At 46.8% G+C, this 20,552-nt stretch overlaps 1 non-coding gene across 1 annotated transcript; it reads right to left on the bottom strand.

Annotated features, from left to right (window-relative positions):
* Positions 1-20,274: 20,274 nt before the first annotated feature.
* On the bottom strand, positions 20,275-20,346 carry trnae-uuc (transfer RNA glutamic acid (anticodon UUC)). The gene has a single exon. It is a non-coding gene; the product is annotated as a tRNA-Glu (tRNA).
* Between the last annotated feature and the right edge of the window lie 206 nt (positions 20,347-20,552).

The following is a 20,552-nucleotide window of genomic DNA, read 5'->3' on the forward strand; positions in this document are numbered from 1 at the left end:
ACCGACACCCGCAGCAGCTGCGCGGCGCACATGTTGAGGTTCTACCGGCGCCACTCAGCCTTCAGGAGACAAAGACCGAGGCCGGGGGTTCGCGGACTTCTCCTTCTTTCCTTGTTGTGTTCAAAGCTTCCCGCGTCTTCTTCTCGTTTTGTGAAGCGCGTATTGATGACGTATGTGGTGACGTCCAAAGCCTCGCCAGACGGCAGTGACCACGTGACTGATTCAGGACCTGCTTCTCCGGCTTGGCCTGAGATTCTAAATGTAAAGCAGTGAAACGCCGTGGTTTCCTCCCTCCTCGTCCAAAAGCGTTCGCTATTTGATCAAAGGAAGGAGAAACAAGTGACTCGATGTTGTGGAGGCTGAACTCAGAGTTGAGAGAACTTTCATTCTGATCTGAGAGCAGCAACAAAGCCACTGAGAAAAACTGAACCACTGTCAGAGTCGGCACAGCATCAGCAGTCAGGCTGTGTTCACACTGGGAGAAACCATCGGACAGAAACCTCCCTCAGTCACACTGAAGGAACCTGAACTGACTGCTGCAGCTGGGACACACACACACACACACACACACACACACACACACTCACACACACACACACAGCAGGAAACATGAACAGAGACATAAAAGCACAGGATGCCTCCTCCTCCTCCTTCCAGAGATCAACTGATCTCCAGATTGACTTCAGTTCTTTGATCAGAATTCTTCTTCCTCCTTGATAGATTTATTGATACTTTGTCATAGATGGTCCATTCCTATTGGAGGATGTTAAAGAGCAGGAGAACCAGGTTCCCATGTATGGAACTAGAATATTTATATACTGTATTGCAGTCGTTTCCAATATCCATCCATCCATTCTCTTCCTCTTATTCCTGTTAGGGTTGCGGGGGGTGGAGCTTATCCCAGCATCTACAGGTGAGAGGCTGGGTTCACCCTGGACAGGTCACCAGTCCATCACAGGACCAACACATAGAGACAGACAACCATTCACACTCACAGTCACACCTACGGTCAATTTAGAGAATCAATCAGCCTCATCCCCTCTTGATGTCTTTGGACTGTGGGAGGAAGCTGGAGTACCAGAGAGAACCCACACAGGGCAGGAGAACATGGAGACTCACACAGAAAGATCCTGTGCTCCAGCCGGGACTGGAACCCTGAACCTTCTTACTGTGAGGTATTTTTATCTCACAAGTGGAAAAATGTAGAATCTTCATGTCATTACATGTCGTTCTCCATTGGGTCACTAGGGGGCAGCACCTTCCTGCTCACCAATATGAGCCTTCAGTCTGTCAGGGGGTAGATATCAGTCACCACCAATGACATCAGAGTCAGAGTTTAGACATCAAAGACAGACATTAAAGCCTCTCTGATAAAAATATACTGCAATATTTTTTCCAAAGTGAGACCCTCTTTATTCTCTAGTTTAATCTGCTGCAATAATAATGAGCATCTTTGTCAGTCTACTGATGAATGTCAGATATCTTTGATGACCAAACCTGGACGTTTGTCTCAGTTTGACTGGAAGTCTCATTCATTCATTTCTCCTCCATGATTTCCTGCAATGATTTCCTGGTTCTGCTCCATTCAGGTTCAGAGAGCTGAGATTAAAATCACTCAGGAATAAAAGAGGAGACACCAACAAGTCAGCATGGAAGAGGAGCAGCTTTTCAAACTGGTCACCCTGGCTGCTGGTCTGGGCCTCCCTTTGCCTCGGTGCTCCTTGAACCAGTGAAGGTCCTGGTCCAGTCTTCTCCACTGAGTCCTTGTCAACAGGGAGCACCTCCCCACCAGAGAGGTGCAGGGCAAAGGAAAGGAAAACTCCAACCAGAATGAACGCTGCACTAAAAACTGCCCTCCATTTCTTGAGGGGAACGTTGGGTCTTCCTCAGGCAAACAGCAGTCAGCAGTGGCTCAACATCTGAACTGAGCCCAGACCAGGTCAGCTGATCATTCACCAGCTCAGCCCCTCCCACTCATGACAAAGACCTTGAAAACACCAACATCACCTCCTCCACCTCAGTCTGGCGTGTCTGGATGGAGGGCTGTGATGTCAGCAGCGATGACATCACTGACACAAACACACTGATCTCTGACTGGTTTGGTCTGAGTGGGATTCAGTGACATCACACCACCTGCACCAGATGAAGGGGCGGGGCATCCAGGAGCTGTGACATCACTGGTGACTCTTGTTGGGCCGCCTTCTTGGCCAAAGTGGAGGAGAACAGGACCCAAATACAGACGGGGGAGAGGAGCGTTCAACAAAAGGAGGCTTGAATGATGAAAAGACAAAGAACAACAAAGGAATTCAAAGCACCAACAGAGGAGAAAAGACAAAGTAGCAAACAAAAGCCAAACTTCCACTGGAAACTTGGAGGAGCTGGAACAGGAGGGAGAGAACATGAGGCTGAGAACCCTGGAGAATGAGAGGTGGACAAATCCACCAGCGCAGCATCAGGAGAGCAAAGAAACCAGGAGGAGCTTTGAGGAGCTGCTGACATGCAGCCAGGGAGCGTCTGCCTGAGATGGGAGGAGCTGCTCATCCACCCTGATGGAGAAGCAGCCATCTTGCTCTTCTGACGCCGACCGGCAGAAGGAACAGAGGAGGTGAGGGGCCTCACGTTGTCATGGCAACATGGAAACATTCCACTCCATCAGTGGTGCCTCCATCAGACGCACTTTGTCTTATTGAAGATCAAAGTGAAAGGAAATAATAAAATAAAACAATGAAGGCTGCATGAACTGAGTGACACACTTGAGGATGACATCAGCGAAATGTGTGATGTCACACTGCTGAGTCGTGAGGTCACCACCAGAGAACAAATGAGTGATGAGATGCTGATTATTTACTCTCTACTTTAAATGATCTCACTCTCTTCCAGCTTGAAGAAGTTTGAGGATGAATGAAGTCAAGAACTGGAAAAATGGAGAATGTTCATGTCATTACATGTTGTTCTCCATTGGGTCACTAGGGGGCAGCACCTACCTGCAACTCCTGTGAGCCCTCAGTCTCACCTCATTTTCAGGCTCCAACTAAAATGAAGCTTCAACTCCTCTGAATCCTCTCCACCTGTCAGATCTGTTTGAAACTTCCAGGTTTGATCAACATCCCAGTCTGAACACATCTACAGGTCAGTAGTGACCACAGCGCCACCTACTGGCAACAGGAAATGACAGATTTGACACTGAGATGTCCTCGTCACGGCGTGATGGAGAGTTCTGATGATTCATCAGCACAATCAGACTCTGATAACTCCTCCCTCCCTGGTTGATCTGAGTCAAAGTTCCCATGTCTGATCAACTTCCTGTCCTGATGACATCACTACTGCAGGTGACCAGTTAGCATTGCTCTGTTTGATGAAGCTGCGTTCAGGGAATGAGGAAGTTTCCCTTTGTGTCACTGCTTCTCTACTAATCTGATCTCTGATCAGTTCACCAAGAAGAGTCTGGGGTCAGGGGCTTGATGAGTAGAGCTGTTTAGTCAGGAGGAGGCTGCTCTGATTGGTTCCTGACACTGAAACAAGACCTTCATATATTTATGATGACATCACCAATAGGAGCCTTCAGTCTGTCAGGGGGTAGAATTCAGTCAGCACCAATGACATCAGAGTCAGAGACAGACATCAAAGTATATTGGAAAATATACTGCAGTATAATAAATATTAGATTTCCATGTATGGGAACCTCACTCTCAAAAGTAAAAAGTATTCTTTGTGCTGGTCCAGGCCAAGATGGTGGTGTATGTGAGCTGAAGGAGGAGGGTGGGTTCTGTTCCTGTGTGTGGAACTCATCAGATCCAGGATCCAGGATCCAGCTGGACTTCAGCTTTCATCAAATATCAGGAGATTTGGACTCATTTAGAAATGTGTGGTGCCACCAGAGAGTCCTGAGTCCTGAGTCCTGTGGAAGACGACAAGCTGTTGTTGGTGAACCTGCTGAAGATAAAATGTGTGTGTGTGTGTGTGTGTGTGTGTGTGTGTGTGTGTGTGTGTGTGTGTGTGTGTGTGTGTGTGTACATAGGTTCATGTCTGTGTAGGTCCATGTGTGTATCGTTCAGCATGAGTGTCTATAAACTGATCTTTTGATTGAAAGGAAGGGTGATTTTGTTGAGAATGTGATCATTCAAAGTACACAGTGAAATGCTTTAATATATAAGAGCAGCAAATAAAACTGATTTTAAAAAATTAAAAATCTCTCTCTCTCTCACACCGTTGGTCAAGGCAGACACAAAGATCATGAGAATCTGGATCTTGTGTTTGGCTTCAGTGAAACCAAACCAGATGAACCAACAAGTGTTCATTCTGGTGGTTTTTCAAACTCTCCAAAGCTGCTTTTATTTTGGCTGTTGAAACTTAGGAACGGTGAGTTCTCTCTTCTTCTTATCTTTAATTCTGAAACCGTCTGTTGTCACGGTCCAGCAGCGATGCCTCTCGGTTGCTATGGTTACTGAGCTCAGAGAGAAATGAGCGACCGAAGACGAGTTTCCTCCAAAAGTCTCCTCAGCAGAGTCGTGTGAGGACGAGCAGCAGAAGTCTCAGCCTCCTGTCCCTTTTAGAGCTGATCAGTCTCTCTCTGCAGGGTCCAGTCGTCCCTCCCTGCTGCTGCTGCTGCTGGTTTTTCTTGAAGTTCATTGAAAATCCAAGCAGAAGCAAAGTTGATGTGAGTGACATCATCAGAGAGAAGCTGCTAATCTGATGAAGGACCACAATCAGGATGAAGAATTGGGGATGAAGATCACAACGTCATCAGCAGAAAATCTGAATCCTAGTTCTTCTAGTTCTAGTTCTTCTCATCAAGCCTGTGTGTGTGAGTGTGTGTGTGTGTGTGAGTGTGTGAGTGTGTGTGTGTGTGTGAGTGTGTGTGTGTGTGTGTGTGTGTGTGTGTGTGTGTGTGTGTCAGCAGCTCCCAGCTGCAGCAGTCAGTTCAGTTTCACTTCAGTGTGACTGAGGGAGGTTTTTGTACGATGGTTTTTCACAGTGTGAACACCCACTGACTGTTGATGCTGTGAACTCTGACAGTGATAAACGGCTGCATCTTCAGCCTGAACTCCACTGATGGTCAGAGTGAAGCCAGAGTTTGATCCACTGCCTGAAAAATTAGCTGGAGTCCCTGATGCTCTCGAGGTGGCCCAGTAAATGAGAAGTTTAGGAGGTTCTCCTTCTCTCTGCTGGTACCAGGATAAACGGTTCCCACTATAAACATCCTGACTGGTTGAACATGGGAGGGAGACGGAGGCTCCTGGAGCAGATCTCACTGCTGCAGGCTGAGTCACAGTGACCTGACCTCTGGACTCTGAGGAGACACACACACAACCATCAAGCAGCTTCATCTCAGAGGACCCATGTTGTCTATCTGTTCAAGGACTCAATCTGCTACAAGTCCATTCTACCAGCAGCTGAATCAGGGAGATTGGAATGTGTGGGGTTTCCTTGTTCTTCATCTTCATGACTGAACAGAGAAGCTTGAGTTGATGGCAGTTGATGTGACGTTTTCCTCTTCAAACGTTGCCATCAGAATGTTTGCTGCTCCATTTTGATTGTTGCTCTCCAGCTTCAGCTCAATAAAAACCTCTTCATCACATCAGTCCCATGTGGAGCTGCGTTGTTCCAACAACACTGAGCTCTCAGCTCATAGCAGTTCTACAATAAAGGTTCCAACACAACGTTCCATTGATCCATGAACAAAGCAGGCAGTGAGACCATGATGATGTCACATCTGTCCACTGTCCAGATGTCAGAGCTGAAAATGATAGGATGCCATGTTCCCTTCAACAACAGTCCAGCAGAAAGCCACCATGAAGACCTGAGGAGAAACAAGGCAGCTCACCACAGTCAGGAACTCCCAGTCACCTCAACAAGGTTTCTGTCCACTCACGTTCAACCAGACCAGCAGATCACCTGCATCCCCACTGCCTCACCACCAGAGGGCAGTAGACTATCAAATCTAGAGGTTTGGTCCATTGTGTCACGATGACATCAAAGACAAAATTCTGAAATCAAAGAGTAAAATAATTCTGGGTTCAAAGAATTCTGAAGTCAAGTTTTGGAAGTCGATCATGAACATGAACCTCCAAGTCTGAAGTTTAAACTGATAACTGTGGTTTGACTGGTTTGTTGTTTAAGTTACCAGGTTTGTAACAACTTTCCCATTCAAGGCCTTGAATTTCAGGGGAATCCTTGAACCAAGTCATGTCCAAATAAGGGCATTTCTTGTTCCTTGAAGCTGCCTTCGATGCTCAGCCACAGGTAAATCCCTCCTCCTAGTAACAGGACAAAGTAAACATTGTCCCCATGGTAACAGCCTCTCCTCACTGGTCACTACACAGTAGGAACATTCCTAAAACATGGCTGCCGCTGATTTATGCTCATTGTTCACGGGGAAAGGAAAGTTTGTTTGAAGGTGAAAAGAACATTTAGATTATTTTTGATGGTAAAACCAGATTTTACCAGGAGTTTCTCCATTAAAACAGAAATGTTTGAGTTTCAGCTGATTTGACTTCCTCAACAACATTGGATTCCATACTTCTTTCACTCACAAACCAAAAGCTTGAGACCAAATGAGGGCTGGACTGTAAACTGACTGGTCTCTGGCTCGCGCTAAGGAAGTTAGCATGTTTGTGTTCACCACCCCTTCCTAATAAGATGTTTGGAGTGTGCAGTCAACGCTGGTCTGATCTGTTCAGATTAGCCACACCCTCATTGGGACTCAGTAAAGTGAGACAGGAAGGTTCCACTTCTAATGGAACATTTGAACGTTTGGAAGGAAGCAAGAGAGCAAACTGGCTTGCAGTGTGGTTCTGGTTCCAGTGACGTGTTCCTGGTCCTCCACCATCAATCCTCTCTAGTTCAGCTCCAACCCACCACAGAGCTCCAGGCCCCCGGAAGACTTCTCTACTTTCCTCTGAACCTCCAGCTGAAACCCAGTTTGCAGTGCTGTTTGTTCCATGCAACTTACTTGACACAAACATCAGCAACACTGCACTGTCATGTCAAAGGTTGGTTTCTATTTAATCACTGAGCAAACGGAGAGCAAACCAAACCCTCCAGGACGCTGCCTCCCAAAAACAATTCCCTGTGAATCATTCCATGACCTGGAAAACCACATCTGTCATGAACAGACTGGAATGTCCTGTGAGCAAAGAGTTCTGTGGAGGAAGAACCAGACGAGGCTTCCAAGACAGACGATGGAACACAAACATGCAGTCCACCCAGGCAACATGGACTCTGAGCAGTTGGTGCAGGGCTGCCACGTTTCATTCACTAGCAAACATTCTATGATACCCAGCAGACTACAAACTACTGGGGTGTCACCATTGACTCTACTTTAAACAACTGGACTCACATCCAGTTTGAAGGTTTCTGACTTGGATCAACTTCATATTTTTATGTAGCGGCCTCAAGAAATGGAAAAATGTAGAACGTTCATGTCATTACATGTTGTTCTCCATTGGGTCACTAGGGGGCAGCACCTACCTGCAACTCCTGTGAGCCCTCAGTCTCACCTCATTTTCAGGCTCCAACTAAAATGAAGCTTCAACTCTTCTGAATCCTCTCCACCTGTCAGATCTGTTTGAAACTTCCAGGTTTGATCAACATCCCAGTCTGAACACATCTACAGGTCAGTAGTGACCACAGCGCCACCTACTGGCAACAGGAAATGACAGATTTGACACTGAGATGTCCTCATGTAGCCTGTTCATGGTGTCCTGCTCAGATGTGGTCAGACCCACCCTGAGAGTTTGGGGAGAACCCTTGAAGCCTGGGACTTCAGGTCAAACGCTGAGACCACGGCGTGATGGAGAGTTCTGATGATTCATCAGCACAATCAAACTCTGAGAACTCCTCCCTCCCTGGTTGATCTGAGTCAAAGTTCCCATGTCTGATCAACTTCCTGTCCTGATGACATCACTGCTGCAGGTGACCAGTTAGCATTGCTCTGTTTGATGAAGCTGCGTTCAGGGAATGAGGAAGTTTCCCTTTGTGTCACTGCTTCTCTACTAATCTGATCTCTGATCAGTTCACAAAGAAGAGTCTGGGGTCAGGGGCTTGATGAGTAGAGCTGTTTAGTCAGGAGAAGGCTGCTCTGATTGGTTCCTGACACTGAAACAAGACCTTCATGTATTTATGATGACATCACCAATAGGAGCCTTCAGTCTGTCAGGGGGTAGAATTCAGTCAGCACCAATGACATCAGAGTCAGAGTTCAGACATCAAAGACAGACATTAAAGCATCTCCTATAAAACAAGTAAATAGTGGAATATTTTGGAAATGACTGCAATACAGTATATAAATATTCTAGTTCCATACATGGGAACCTGGTTCTTCTGCTCTTTAACATCCTCCAATAGGAATGGACCGTCTATGACAAAGTATCAATAAATCTATCAAGGAGGAAGAAGAATTCTGATCAAAGAACTGAAGTCAATCTGGAGATCAGTTGATCTCTGGAAGGAGGAGGAGGAGGCATCCTGTGCTTTTATCTCTCTGTTCATGTTTCCTCCTGTGTGTATGAGTGTGTGTGTGTGTGTGTGTGTGTGTGTGTGTGTGTGTCCCAGCTGCAGCAGTCAGTTCAGGTTCCTTCAGTGTGACTGAGGGAGGTTTCTGTCCGATGGTGTCTCCCAGTGTGAACACAGCCTGACTGCTGATGCTGTGCCGACTCTGACAGTGGTTCAGTTTTTCTCAGTGGCTTTGTTGCTGCTCTCAGATCAGAATGAAAGTTCTCTCAACTCTGAGTTCAGCCTCCACAACATGGAGTCACTTGTTTCTCCTTCCTTTGATCAAATAGCGAACGCTTTTGGACGAGGAGGGAGGAAACCACGGCGTTTCACTGCTTTACATTTAGAATCTCACGCCAAGCCGGAGAAGCAGGTCCTGAATCAGTCACGTGGTCACTGCCGGCTGGCGAGGCTTCGGACGTCACCACATACGTCATCAATACGCGCTTCACAGAACGAGACGAAGACGCGGGACGTTTCAAACAACAAGGAAAGAAGGAGAAGTCCGTGAACCCCCGGCCTCGGTCTTTGTCTCCTGAAGGCTGAGTGGCGCCGGTAGAGCCTCAACATGTGCGCCGCGCAGCTGCTGCGGGTGTCGGTCCAGGAGCGGATCCTCGCCGCCGCTGAAGACTTCCTGCTGCAGCTGGGAGAAGGAGACTCAGCGGCTGGAGTACCGGTGCTGAGAGCGCTGCTCACCGAGCGGCTGGCGGCGGCCGCGGAGCAGATCGTGGCTCTGCTGGAGGAAACCGTGGCGGAGTACGAGCGGGAGAACCGCCGGCAGAGGTTGCTGCTCGATGCCGTGCTGAAGCTCCGAGTCAGGCTGGACAGAGCAGGTGAGTCCCCGCAGGGACCTGCTGGGCCCCGAATTCAGCCAGGAAGTGGAGCTGCAGAGTCCCTCAGAGAGCATTTTAGGGGATTTTAGGTGTAAAAAGCCATTTCCGGGTTGTGTGTGAACGTCTGAAAGGTAAAATGTAAAAATTCAAAGGTCAAAATCAAAGGGTAAACTAGTTTTTCTGTGGATTGTTGTCCAGCCTTCTTTTGTAGTTTTTACCCTGTCCTGTTCAGCAGCAGCATCCATGTTCCTGGTGCCATGTTGGACTGAAGCAGTTCTACTCTACTAAGGAGGAACCTGATAAACTCCTCCTATCACCATCTGTGTTGAACTTTATTAGGAATGGTGTTGGTTCATTGATGAAGCTACCGGACTGAGGCTCAGGAGAGGACAGGAAGAGAGACCAAGGACAGGACAGGAAGAGAGAGCAGGGACAGGACAGGGAGGACAAGGGGGGGGGGGGACAACAATAGGAGAAAAACAAACAAACAAAAACAGTAGCAACAATAACAACAGAGATTTATCGAGAGTTCGATCTGAAATTCTACTGGTCACCAAGAGACAAACTATAAAAATAGACCAGAGAGAGAGAGAGAGAGTAGATTCAGCAGGTATTTATTCTCAGAGTATTACAGTTCTACAACACAGAACAACAGAAGTTAGCGATGTAGAGAAAAAGCCCCCCCTCACATCTTACCAACCTGTCTTTGTAGCCAGAGAGGTATGTATTTTGAGACCAGGTGTGTGTGTGTGTGTGTGTGTGTGTGCTACGGTTTGTCTTGGATGAGGTGGGTAGCTGACTGTAGCTGATGTGGGGGACCAGAACAACACACCCCCAGTCCAGGACAGCAGGCAGGTCAGGACCAAGCCACCAGGGCACCCAGAAACCCCCTGAACACAGGGAGCCCCAGGAAGCCCACCCCCCAGGCCACAGGCCCAACCCATGCCAGGACCCACAGGAAAGCATAGGAGCAGCAACCCCCACCCGGAGGCAGCCCACAGAGAGATGGGGCAGAGAGATGACCCTGGGCCCACCAGGCACACCCCCCCCCCCCCACAGCAGGAGCTGAGCCCAGGGGGATGGAGCCCCGCCAGCATCGAGGCCCACCCACACCCCACGCCAAGACGGGGCAAACCACAGCCCACTACAACGACCAGGCCCACCGCCCCCAGACAGAGCTACCCCCAACCTTCTGACCCCAATACCCTCCACCCGTCCCCTGTTCTCCCCTTCCCCCAGAGCAGGTCAAGCTTCAGGCTATAAGGCAACACCAGCCAGCAACCCCCCCCCCCAAAAAAAAGGAAAAAAGGACCCCCCCACTCACCCAAGAGGCCTATGGCCACCTTCCAGGGTGAGCCGAAGGCACCCACATCCGGGACCGCCACCCCCAGCCAAAAAACAATCCTATCCTCATCTTCCTCCTACAGGGGCTGAGCACTCCATCGATGCAGACGCAGTCCAGGGCACCTCAGACCCTGTAAAACCGCCAGCAAGGGATCCACCACACAACAGCAAGGCCTGCGACCAACCCCAGCCCAACCACCATACTGGGAGGCACCCATCCCAAGAACACCAGTCAGGCCCCCAGGCCCGCACTGGTGCAGTTAGCAAAAGGGGCAGCAATGGACTCACTCCCCGCCCCAGCTGCCCCCCCATCCCAACATGGGCGCAGGGTGTGTGTTGTGCGTGGGAGTGTAGATGTGATGGTGTGGATGACTAGAATGTAGTTAAAATTCAGGGAGGCACCCGGGGCATGGGAGCGCCGCCGGTTGCTTGTTTGTGTGCCATTTATTCTTTTTTATATATAAATATTAACATTAATATTGGTCCAGACGTTATGTGTGCCAGAGAGCTAAGTATTTCCTGTGTTGGTGTTTTTTTGTTGTTATTTTTTGATGGCGCCATGAGGATCATGAAGTGAAAGAAACAAAGACCTGACGCATCAGTGGATCACAGGAATCGTCACTCCAGGGCTGGAACCTGAGGTGTGAGTCACTGTCAGTGGTCAATGTTAAGAACACTCCCATTAACAGGCATCAGAAGCATGTTACCATTGTACTGAACCAAGACAAGACCAAGCTGAGGGGACATTCACACTGTGTTGCTAACTCCTGCTAACTGAGTCGTGTGTGACAGGCTGGCCCAGCATGCTGTGCATGTTGGTGTCCTTGTGTCGTTCTTCTGTAGGCTGCTACGGTGCTACCTTGTTAAAAGATGATCCTGTAGACTGGAAATTATATCAGCCCATTAAAAACAACCTTTTTTTCTCCACTGCCCGGTTGGCCTGGGCTGGACCGGCCATTAGGGAATCATTCCACTTCTCCCAGTGGCCAGCACCTCCCTGGCTGTGAGTGTAGGTGGGCTGACATGTTTAGCATCGGTACAGGTTCCCTCTGGTTCTAGGGACTGAACCCTCATTCTCCTACAGGGTCTCATTCTAGAAATGAACATTCTGACTAGCAGATGTGATCATGAATGGACAAAACCATTCAGCAGAGGGGACCTATGACCTTTGACCTGGGTGACACAACGTTGATCCAAGCATCTGAAGCCAGCGTTTCTATTCCCAGTTTGCTGACTGGTCCTCAGTAGCAGGACGTCTCTTTTCATTGAGTTGATTTCTGTTTCTGTCTGTTGCTCCGCTGTTTCAGAGTCAAATGAAGAGATTTCTGATGTTGCTGTTTGTGTCCTGCAGATGTGGAGCAGCTGCTGGTGATTAAAGAAGAGGTTCCCCCTGAGCTGCAGGACCCAGAGCCCCCCCACATTAAAGAGGAGAGGGAGGAGCTCTGGACCAGTGAGGAGGGAGGGCAGCTTCAAGGACAGGAGGAGGCTGATATCACCACGTTCCCCTTCACTCTGTTCCCTGTGAAGAGTGAAGGGGACGAAGAGAAACCTCAGTTCCCACAGCTTCATCAGAGTCTAACTGAGGAGAACTTGAAAGAAGAGTCTCTGAGCAGCAGCCCAGTTCATCCTCTGAAAACAGAAGCTGATGGAGAAGAGTGTGGAGGACCAGAACCAGAACCAGCCAGCAAGGTAGATCCAGATCCACTTGTACAACCCCAGACTGAAGACCAGATGTCAGACTCTTCTGAAGCTGAGACTGAAGTGAGTAAGGATGATTGGGTCAGACCTGATAACACGGCCACCTCTAAGCACAAGGAACCCTTTGGCACAAGGAGGAATTTGCTTCAGAATTTGAGCCCAGGACAGGAAGTGACTCATTGCAGTTCAAAAGAGCAAAAACTAAAGACTGAAAGAGAATCAGAGATCATCAGGAACGTGACCTTTGGTCCTTCTGAATCTGAGACAGAAGTCAGTGAGGATGAGCGTCCATTTAGGTGCTCAACATGCAGTAAAGGTTTTAGATGCAGGAGTGGTTTGGATACACACATGAGAACACACAATGGGGAGAAACCATTCCCATGCTCAGTTTGTGGCAAAAGTTTTTCAGTAAAGGGAAGTCTGAAAACACACTTGAGAACACACACTGGGGACAAACCATTCACCTGCTCAGTTTGTGACACAAGATTCTCAAATAAGGCAAATCTAGAATCACACATGAGAAGACACACTGGGGAGAAACCATTCCCCTGCTCAGTTTGTGGCAAAAAATTCTCAGCGAAGGTTTGTCTGAACACACACATGAGAACACACACTGGGGAGAAACCGTTTCCCTGCTCCGTTTGTGGCAAAAGGTTTTCAGAAAAGGGATGTCTGAAGAAACACATGAGAACACACACTGGGGAGAAACCATTCCCCTGCTTTGTTTGTGGCACAAGATTCTCACATAAGGCAAATCTAGAATCACACATGAGAAGACACACTGGGGAGAAACCATTCCCCTGCTCAGTTTGTGGCAAAAAATTCTCAGTTAAGGTTTGTCTGGACAGACACATGAGAACTCACACTGGGGAGAAACCGTTTCCCTGCTCAGTTTGTGGCAGAAGGTTTTCAGAAAAGGGAAGTCTGAAAAGACACATGAGAACACACACTGGGGACAAACCATTCCCCTGCTCAGTTTGTGACACAAGATTGTCAAATAAGGCAAATCTAGAATCACACATGAGAAGACACACTGGGGAGAAACCATTCCCCTGCTCAGTTTGTGGCAAAAAATTCTCAGTTAAGGTTTGTCTGGACAGACACATGAGAACGCACACTGGGGAGAAACCATTTCCTTGCTCAGTTTGCGGCAGAAGGTTTTCAGAAAAGGGAAGTCTGAAAAGACACATGAGAACACACACTGGGGAGAATCCATTCTCCTGCTCAGTTTGTGGCAAACAATTCTCAGTTAAGGGAAGTCTTGAAAGACACATGAGAACCCATACTGGGGAGAAAACACTTTGCCATGCTGTGGCTGTGAAGCATGACAAAAGAGCGAGGTGCAGGTAGGGCTGAATGAACAGCCCCCCACCCTCCAGATACCTGCTGCAACACAACTGCTTTCTCCAGGATTTTAGAGAGGAGGGGAGGTTAGCTATCAGTCCATAGTTGGCTAGAACCTCGGGGTCCAGAGGAGGCTTCTGAAGCTGTGGTTTAATGACAGCTACCTTCAAGGACTGTGGTTCATGTCCTGTTACTACAGACAGAGGAATCAGATTGAATAAAGAGGTGCTCACTGAGGGAAGACTTCCTTAGGCAGCCTAGTAGGAAACAATCTAAGAGACAGGATGAAGGTTTTGATGAGGCCATCATTGAATGAAGTTCTGGACTGTTAATTTGATAAAAGTGGTCTAAAGAAACATCTGGTTCAACAGCAGTTTCTGTGTTGACTGAGTTTACAGGTAAATTAGAATCTCTTGAGGACAGGAGCTGATTAATTTGTTCCTAATAGTTCCTATGTTGTCATCAAAGAAGCTCCTAAAGTCGTCTCTGCTGAGAGCTGAAGGAGTCCAGGGTCTAAAGAGTCAGGACTCTGTCAGTTTAGCTCAGTGCTGGAAAGAAACCTGGACTGTTTTCTGTTCCTCTGTTAGTGATGAATAATAGGAGGCTCTTTCTGCCAGGCTAAATGTGATCCATCCTGCTGAGAGGAGCACCACATTCTTTCTGGTTGTTGTTCCTCTGGCTTTAGTTGCCAAGTGTTGAATTCTACCACAGAGCTGTTCTCTGTTGTTAATGTTCTTCTTTTTGAAGGACCGATGGAGCCGTTAGTGTGGTGGTGTTTATTGTACTGCTGTGTTGTGATGTCGAAGTCAACGTCAAGCATTGTGACAGCCGCCAGTCACGAGCTCCAAGTCTCCAGTCTCCAGTATCTCCAATATCTTCAGTCTCAAGTCTCAAGCCTCCAGTTTCTGATCTCAAGTCTCCAGTCTCCAGTCTCTCCAGTCTCTCATCTTAAGCCAAGTCTCCAGTCTCCAGTCTCCAGTCTCTTTAACAAACCTCTTTTGTGCACCCTCCTTCCCCTCCTCTTCATTTGGGTCTACTTCCCTTCACCCTGCCTCCTGCCAAACAAAGGAAATGCGTCACCAAACAAAGGAAAAAGCAAGCTTCTGCAGCAGTGAGCCTGCAGTTTTATCTCCCATGAGATCAACCTCCAAATGACTCAACTCAGAAACAGGCATCTCTGTTGTTGTCATCCATCCAGTTACTTAACAGTGAACTTAAAGTTAACAGAAGAATAGAAAGTTTATTAAAAGACAAGTTTATGAGGACAGTTAATAAAAAGGTTTAAAGAGAGTATTTTTATAGGGAAAATGCTGGAGTTCCTTGTCCTTTGCTTGGATTTGTTTGCTTTTTTATTGAGTTTGACTCGCTGGAAGAAGACTTGTTGATCCAGGAATGAAGCTGGATTCTTCTGTGCAGAGCATTCATTGAGTTGAAGTGTGGCTGTACATTCAATGATCAGTGTTAGGGTTTTCTCTCCTGTGTTCAGCTGTTGCTCATACACACACACACACACACACACACACACACACACACACACACACACACACACACACTGCTGTGTCTGAACACTGAAGCTGAGGAGAGAGACTAATGTGCACCATCTTTTGGGGTTTCTATCTCTTTCCACACACAAATGCAGGCTGGCTCCTGAGTGGTTCATAGCTTTTATGAAGGTGTGTGCTTTGTTGCCATGGAGACCAGAGCTTCAACAGGTTGATGAGTTCTTGAAAGCAGAGTTGGAGTTTGTTTGTGGACTGAACAGTAAACTCCTTTCTTTTGTGGGACTTTTGAATAAAACATTGAAATGAAAATCACTCTCCTTATCGTTTTTGATGCTGCAGTTTTTATGTTTCTGTAGACGTTTGGATTCAAGGATTCAAGGATCTTGATTGTCAAACCACTCACATTTCCATGTTGGTGGTACGAAAATTGAACTCTGGTCCTGGGGTAGCAAGAGATAGCATAATAAAGAGTGGAGGACAGAAATAAGGATTTACAGACAGAAAAGATATTTAAAGAAGGATTTATACTATATCTATATATCTATATCTATCTATCTATCTATCTATCTATCTATCTATCTATCTATCTATATACATATATACATATATATATATATATACATATATACATATATACATATATACATACATACATATACATATATACATACATACATATATATACATACATACATACATACATATATATATATATATATATATATATATATATATATATATATATATATATATATATATATATATATATGAAGAATGTATATGTACAAGGCAAGAGAAGGCAAGAGAGTCTATGTCCAAGTATCAAGTTGAGGGACACTGCATTTAGAGGATGAGGGACCAGTTGTTGCTCTGTGGATGGGAGAGGGTGGAGACTACAGAGCAGGGCTCCAGTTCAGCAGTCTGACAGCTGCAGGGAAGAAACTGTTCCTGAGCCTGGTGGTCCGGCTCTGGATGCTCCTCAACCACCTTCCAGAGGGGAGAGGACGCAGCAGACTGTGGGCGGGATGGGTGGAGTCCTCCATGATGCGGAGGGCCCTCACTTTGCATCGTGAGGTGTAGAGGTCCCAGATGGAGGGAGGACTGCTCCCCAGAGTTCTCTGTGCAGCCTTGACCCCCCTCTGCAGAGCCTATCTTTCAGCAGCCGTGTGGCTCCGTGCCACACGGTGATGCAGGTGCACAGGACGCTCTCCACCACACAGCGGTAGAAGTTCCTCAGGACGGAGCTCTCCAGTCCAGCTCTCCACAGCTCCCTGAGGAAGTAGAGACGCTGCTGGGCCTTCCAGACCAGATGGGAAGTGTTGGCACTCCAGGTGAGGTCACTGGATATGTGCACACCCAGGTACCTGGAGCTGGAGACCACTTCCACAGCTGTGCCACTGATGTGCAGGGGGGGAGGGTGCCTGACCCTCTGAAAGTCCACCTCCATCTCCTTGGTCTTCTGGACGCTGATGCAGAGGTTGTCTGCTCTGCTCCACTGCACCAGGTGTTCCACCTCCTCTCTGGATTCAGACTCATCCTTGTTGGTGATGCGTCCTACTAGAGGAGGACTCCAGTGGACTAAAGTGGACTAGAGTTGTTCTACATGTCGGACTTCATCATTGGATGGTTTCAGAGTCTGAAAAAGCACTGAAAAAAACTACAGCAATGTACTGACATCGGTACTTTGTACTTTTGAATACTGAAGTATTTTTGAAAAAAAAGTTCCTGGTTACTTTAACTTGAGTAAAATTTTGGCCGAGCAACTTTTTGTTGTCGTTGAGTAAGATTTGACTCTGAGTATCAATACTTTGACTCAAGTACTGGAGTTGAGTACTTTTACCACCACTGTTTAAGGAGGACATCATGGCAACAAATATTCACCCTGATCCTTGTCTGAAAGGAGAACCCAGTTCATGGTCGACTTCCAAAACTTGACTTCAAAATACTTTGAATTCAGATGATTTTTTTGAACTTTTTGATCTCAGAATTTGGTCTTTGATGTTGCAGTGACAGAATGGACCAAACCTGCTTATCGCCTACAGGAAGACCAAGCAGTCAAGAACTAGTTAAAATATGAAGCTCTGATAACTCAGAAATGTAAAAACCTCATAGCACCACAATGTTTTGAGTCATTAGAGCACTTTTGAATTTTAAGTGAGCAGCACTGAAGAACTTTAACTGAGGTTTATCAGTGTACTTCAATCTTTGAACTTGTCCCAATGCTAAAAGGACTGGAGAGTCAACAGGTTCAACTGTGAGCAGAGCTTTAAACAGACAAACAACAGTCATCAGGACAGAATGTGGTAGCACCAGCAGCAGTGGTGAGAGAGTCACATCAATCAAACACAACTGCTAAGTGTCAGCATGAACAAATCCATTCCCACAGGCAGTGGTGACAGCTGCACAGGATCAGTTTGATGGAAGGACCCACCTTGATTTCTGCTGCTGCTCAGCTCTGGTTTCTCTTTCTTAAACTCTCCACCACCTGTGGTCTAAGTGCTACTTGTGCTTCAATCCCTCTGTGCTGTGCTACACTGAGGGGTGGTTCTCACTTCTTCTTCTCCCTCCCATCTTTAGCCTGTGGAGTCTCCACAACTGGAGGTTGATGACAGGCCACTTGGCAGCGTCTTGACAGCGAACTCCACTGATGCACAACGCCTCATCCTGATAGGTGACCCATCATCACGGAGGGCAGTGGCTGGTCAGCGGGCCCATGCCGGCTGAGGGAGACACTCAGGCTCGGAGTGGCCATCTGGAGGACCGGGAGTTTTCTTGAACGGCCGGTGCCCCCGGCGGCCGGATGGGCCGGTGTGAGCAGGCATTTAAAAATATATATTTCTGGTAAAAACGCAGAAACAGCGGTTAGTTTGTTTTTGTGTTAAAATGAGAAACAGACCCATCTAGTTGTAGTGCCACCACTCAGCGGCCGCCTTGCAGTCAGAAGCCATGAAGAATGTTGCCCAGTAAGAGGAAGGAGAAAGGAGGAGCCGAAAAAGAGAGACTCCGCAAAAGAAAAGCAGCTGAGGCAACTGCAGCCAAATTTCCAAAACTCGACACGTTCTTCCCCAAGCATGTCCAACAAGAAGGGACAGGCAAATAGTAAACTTATCTTGTGTTAACTTAGCTAAGCTAACGTTAATGTTAGCTCAGGCTGTACTAGCAGCTATAACCGTGCAGCCTGACAAACTTTGGCTATCTGTGACTGTGTTTGGCTACTGGCTAGTCTAGCCAGTAGCTGTTAAGTGCTAACGCTAATGTTACGCCGCACTGTTATTGTATCGTTTTTTTGGCTAACGTTAGCCACTCACTGACAGTCAAAAGTTGTCTCTTCTTAAAAGTTTGGCACTCATGTGAGAAACTTTTGTCTTAGCTTCACAGCAGATGGCTGCAGCCTCTCAGCAGACCAGCAGTGCCAGTGAAGATTACGAAGACCCAGTTCCACATCATCGTTGTCCAGTTCCACACATGTCCCTGGAAAACGATGATGTTATTAACACAGTTGCAGAGACCAGTGCACTGCTCAGGCTCATGTTAATGGTTTGATGAAGGAAAAAAAAAAAAAGTACCAGTGTTGTAAAATGCTATTAGATAGCAAGTTCTGGTGAGTTTAGAGAGACCAGACCACTGCACTGCTCAGGTGTTTGTTTTTTTTTGTTCAATGTTTATTTATGTTGGTCCTCCCAACAGCAGAGAAATATATCAGTGTGATTACTGTTTGCACTAAATGTGGTTAACTGTTAGAACTGTTATTGAGAGAAACATAACATGTTGGCTTTCGTGGTCATTCTGTATGTCCATGTTGTACACCATCGTGTACCACAGTGTTGGAATGGATACAGTCTGTGCGTTTGAAGTTGCTGCTTTATAAATCTACATTGTGAAACAATGTATTTGCACTGCATTGCATGTTAATATGAACCATATGTTGTGCGCTGAAGAGCGAATTGGTCAAAAACAATGATAATCGATAATTATGAATATAATTATAGATTATTAAATAAATTACTAATTAATATTAAATATTAATTATTCGGGGCACCACCCTGATGAGTTCAGGGAAACTAAAATACGACCAAACTTGTAACAGTTACCAGTCTCTAACAGAGTTTATCTACTAACAGTCAATATTCTGTAACATTAACTACCAAGGGACAGCTCTGATGTTGGAGGAGGAGGTCCGAGCACTGCTGTTGCTGAGACACGTGACCACAAGTTGGTACACAAAAGACACTACGACTTCTCTCTTATAATAAAAATATATTTATTAACACAGAGCATCAATCAATCAGCAACACGTTGGTATAACGGTTATCTAACCAAAAGAAACAAGTGATAATGTGTGCATGTGTGTGTGTGTGTGTGTGTGTGTTTATATGCAGATTTTTCCCTGGAACAACGGATTTTATTTGAAGCAAGAAAGCAAGAGCCTCCAGATCAAAGTCAGAATTGATGATGATGTCATCAGGGGGCTTTGATAGTGTATTTATTTGTACCTAGAATTCTGTCTTTGATCTCAGGAGGACATGAAAGGAACCTAATTGAGGAAAGTAGAGGAGAACATTCAGCTTCATTAGAAACACTTGAACTGTTGAACAGTAGAATTTGTTAGAAACAGTTTACAACACTCAGAATTAAATTGAAGATACAAAAACCTTCCACACTTAAATCCTGTCTCTAACTTCAAACTGGGGATGAACATTTTTATAATCAATCTGTCTCTATGTGTTGGCCCTGCCATGGACTGGTGACCTGTCCAGGATAAACCCCGCCCCTCACCTGAGGGCTGCTGGGATAGGCTCCACCCCCCACGAACCATTGCAGATCATCAATAACCAAAGCTACTAAGGAGGATTACAGAGTTTGGGAGTCAGTGACTTAATAGAGTCTAGCAAAGGGTTGAACCTGAATGAGACAGTCACCCTTCAACATGGGGCCATGGCAGAGTGAACCAAGAACACTACAATGGGGGTGAGAGTGGAGCCATGATGGATTCACACTTCATCACCTCCACCATCATGTGGACCACCTGATCACCTCTCCCTCAACCTCTAAATAACTCTTTCCCTAACCGGGAATCAAACCCGGGCCGCGGCGGTGAAAGCGCCAAATCCTAGCCACTAGACCATCAGGGACCACACTGAGCGCTCCAACAACAGAGACTTTAGACAATGACTCAAGAACACAGGACTCTGTGGTCTCAGCTTGAGATGCAGAAGGTCCACCAAGACCACCAGACACCTCAGCCCCCTAAAGAAAGTCCACCCCCAGGATCCTGCCCCCCTCTGCTCCAACTCAGCCCTCCATTCATAACGTGACTTTCGCTACATCCAAATTGCCA

This window comes from Aulostomus chinensis, chromosome 1 (genome assembly GCF_037954235.1).
Source record: "Aulostomus chinensis isolate RoL2024-O1b breed Wild chromosome 1, RoL_Achi_v1.0, whole genome shotgun sequence".
Taxonomy (NCBI): domain Eukaryota; kingdom Metazoa; phylum Chordata; class Actinopteri; order Syngnathiformes; family Aulostomidae; genus Aulostomus; species Aulostomus chinensis.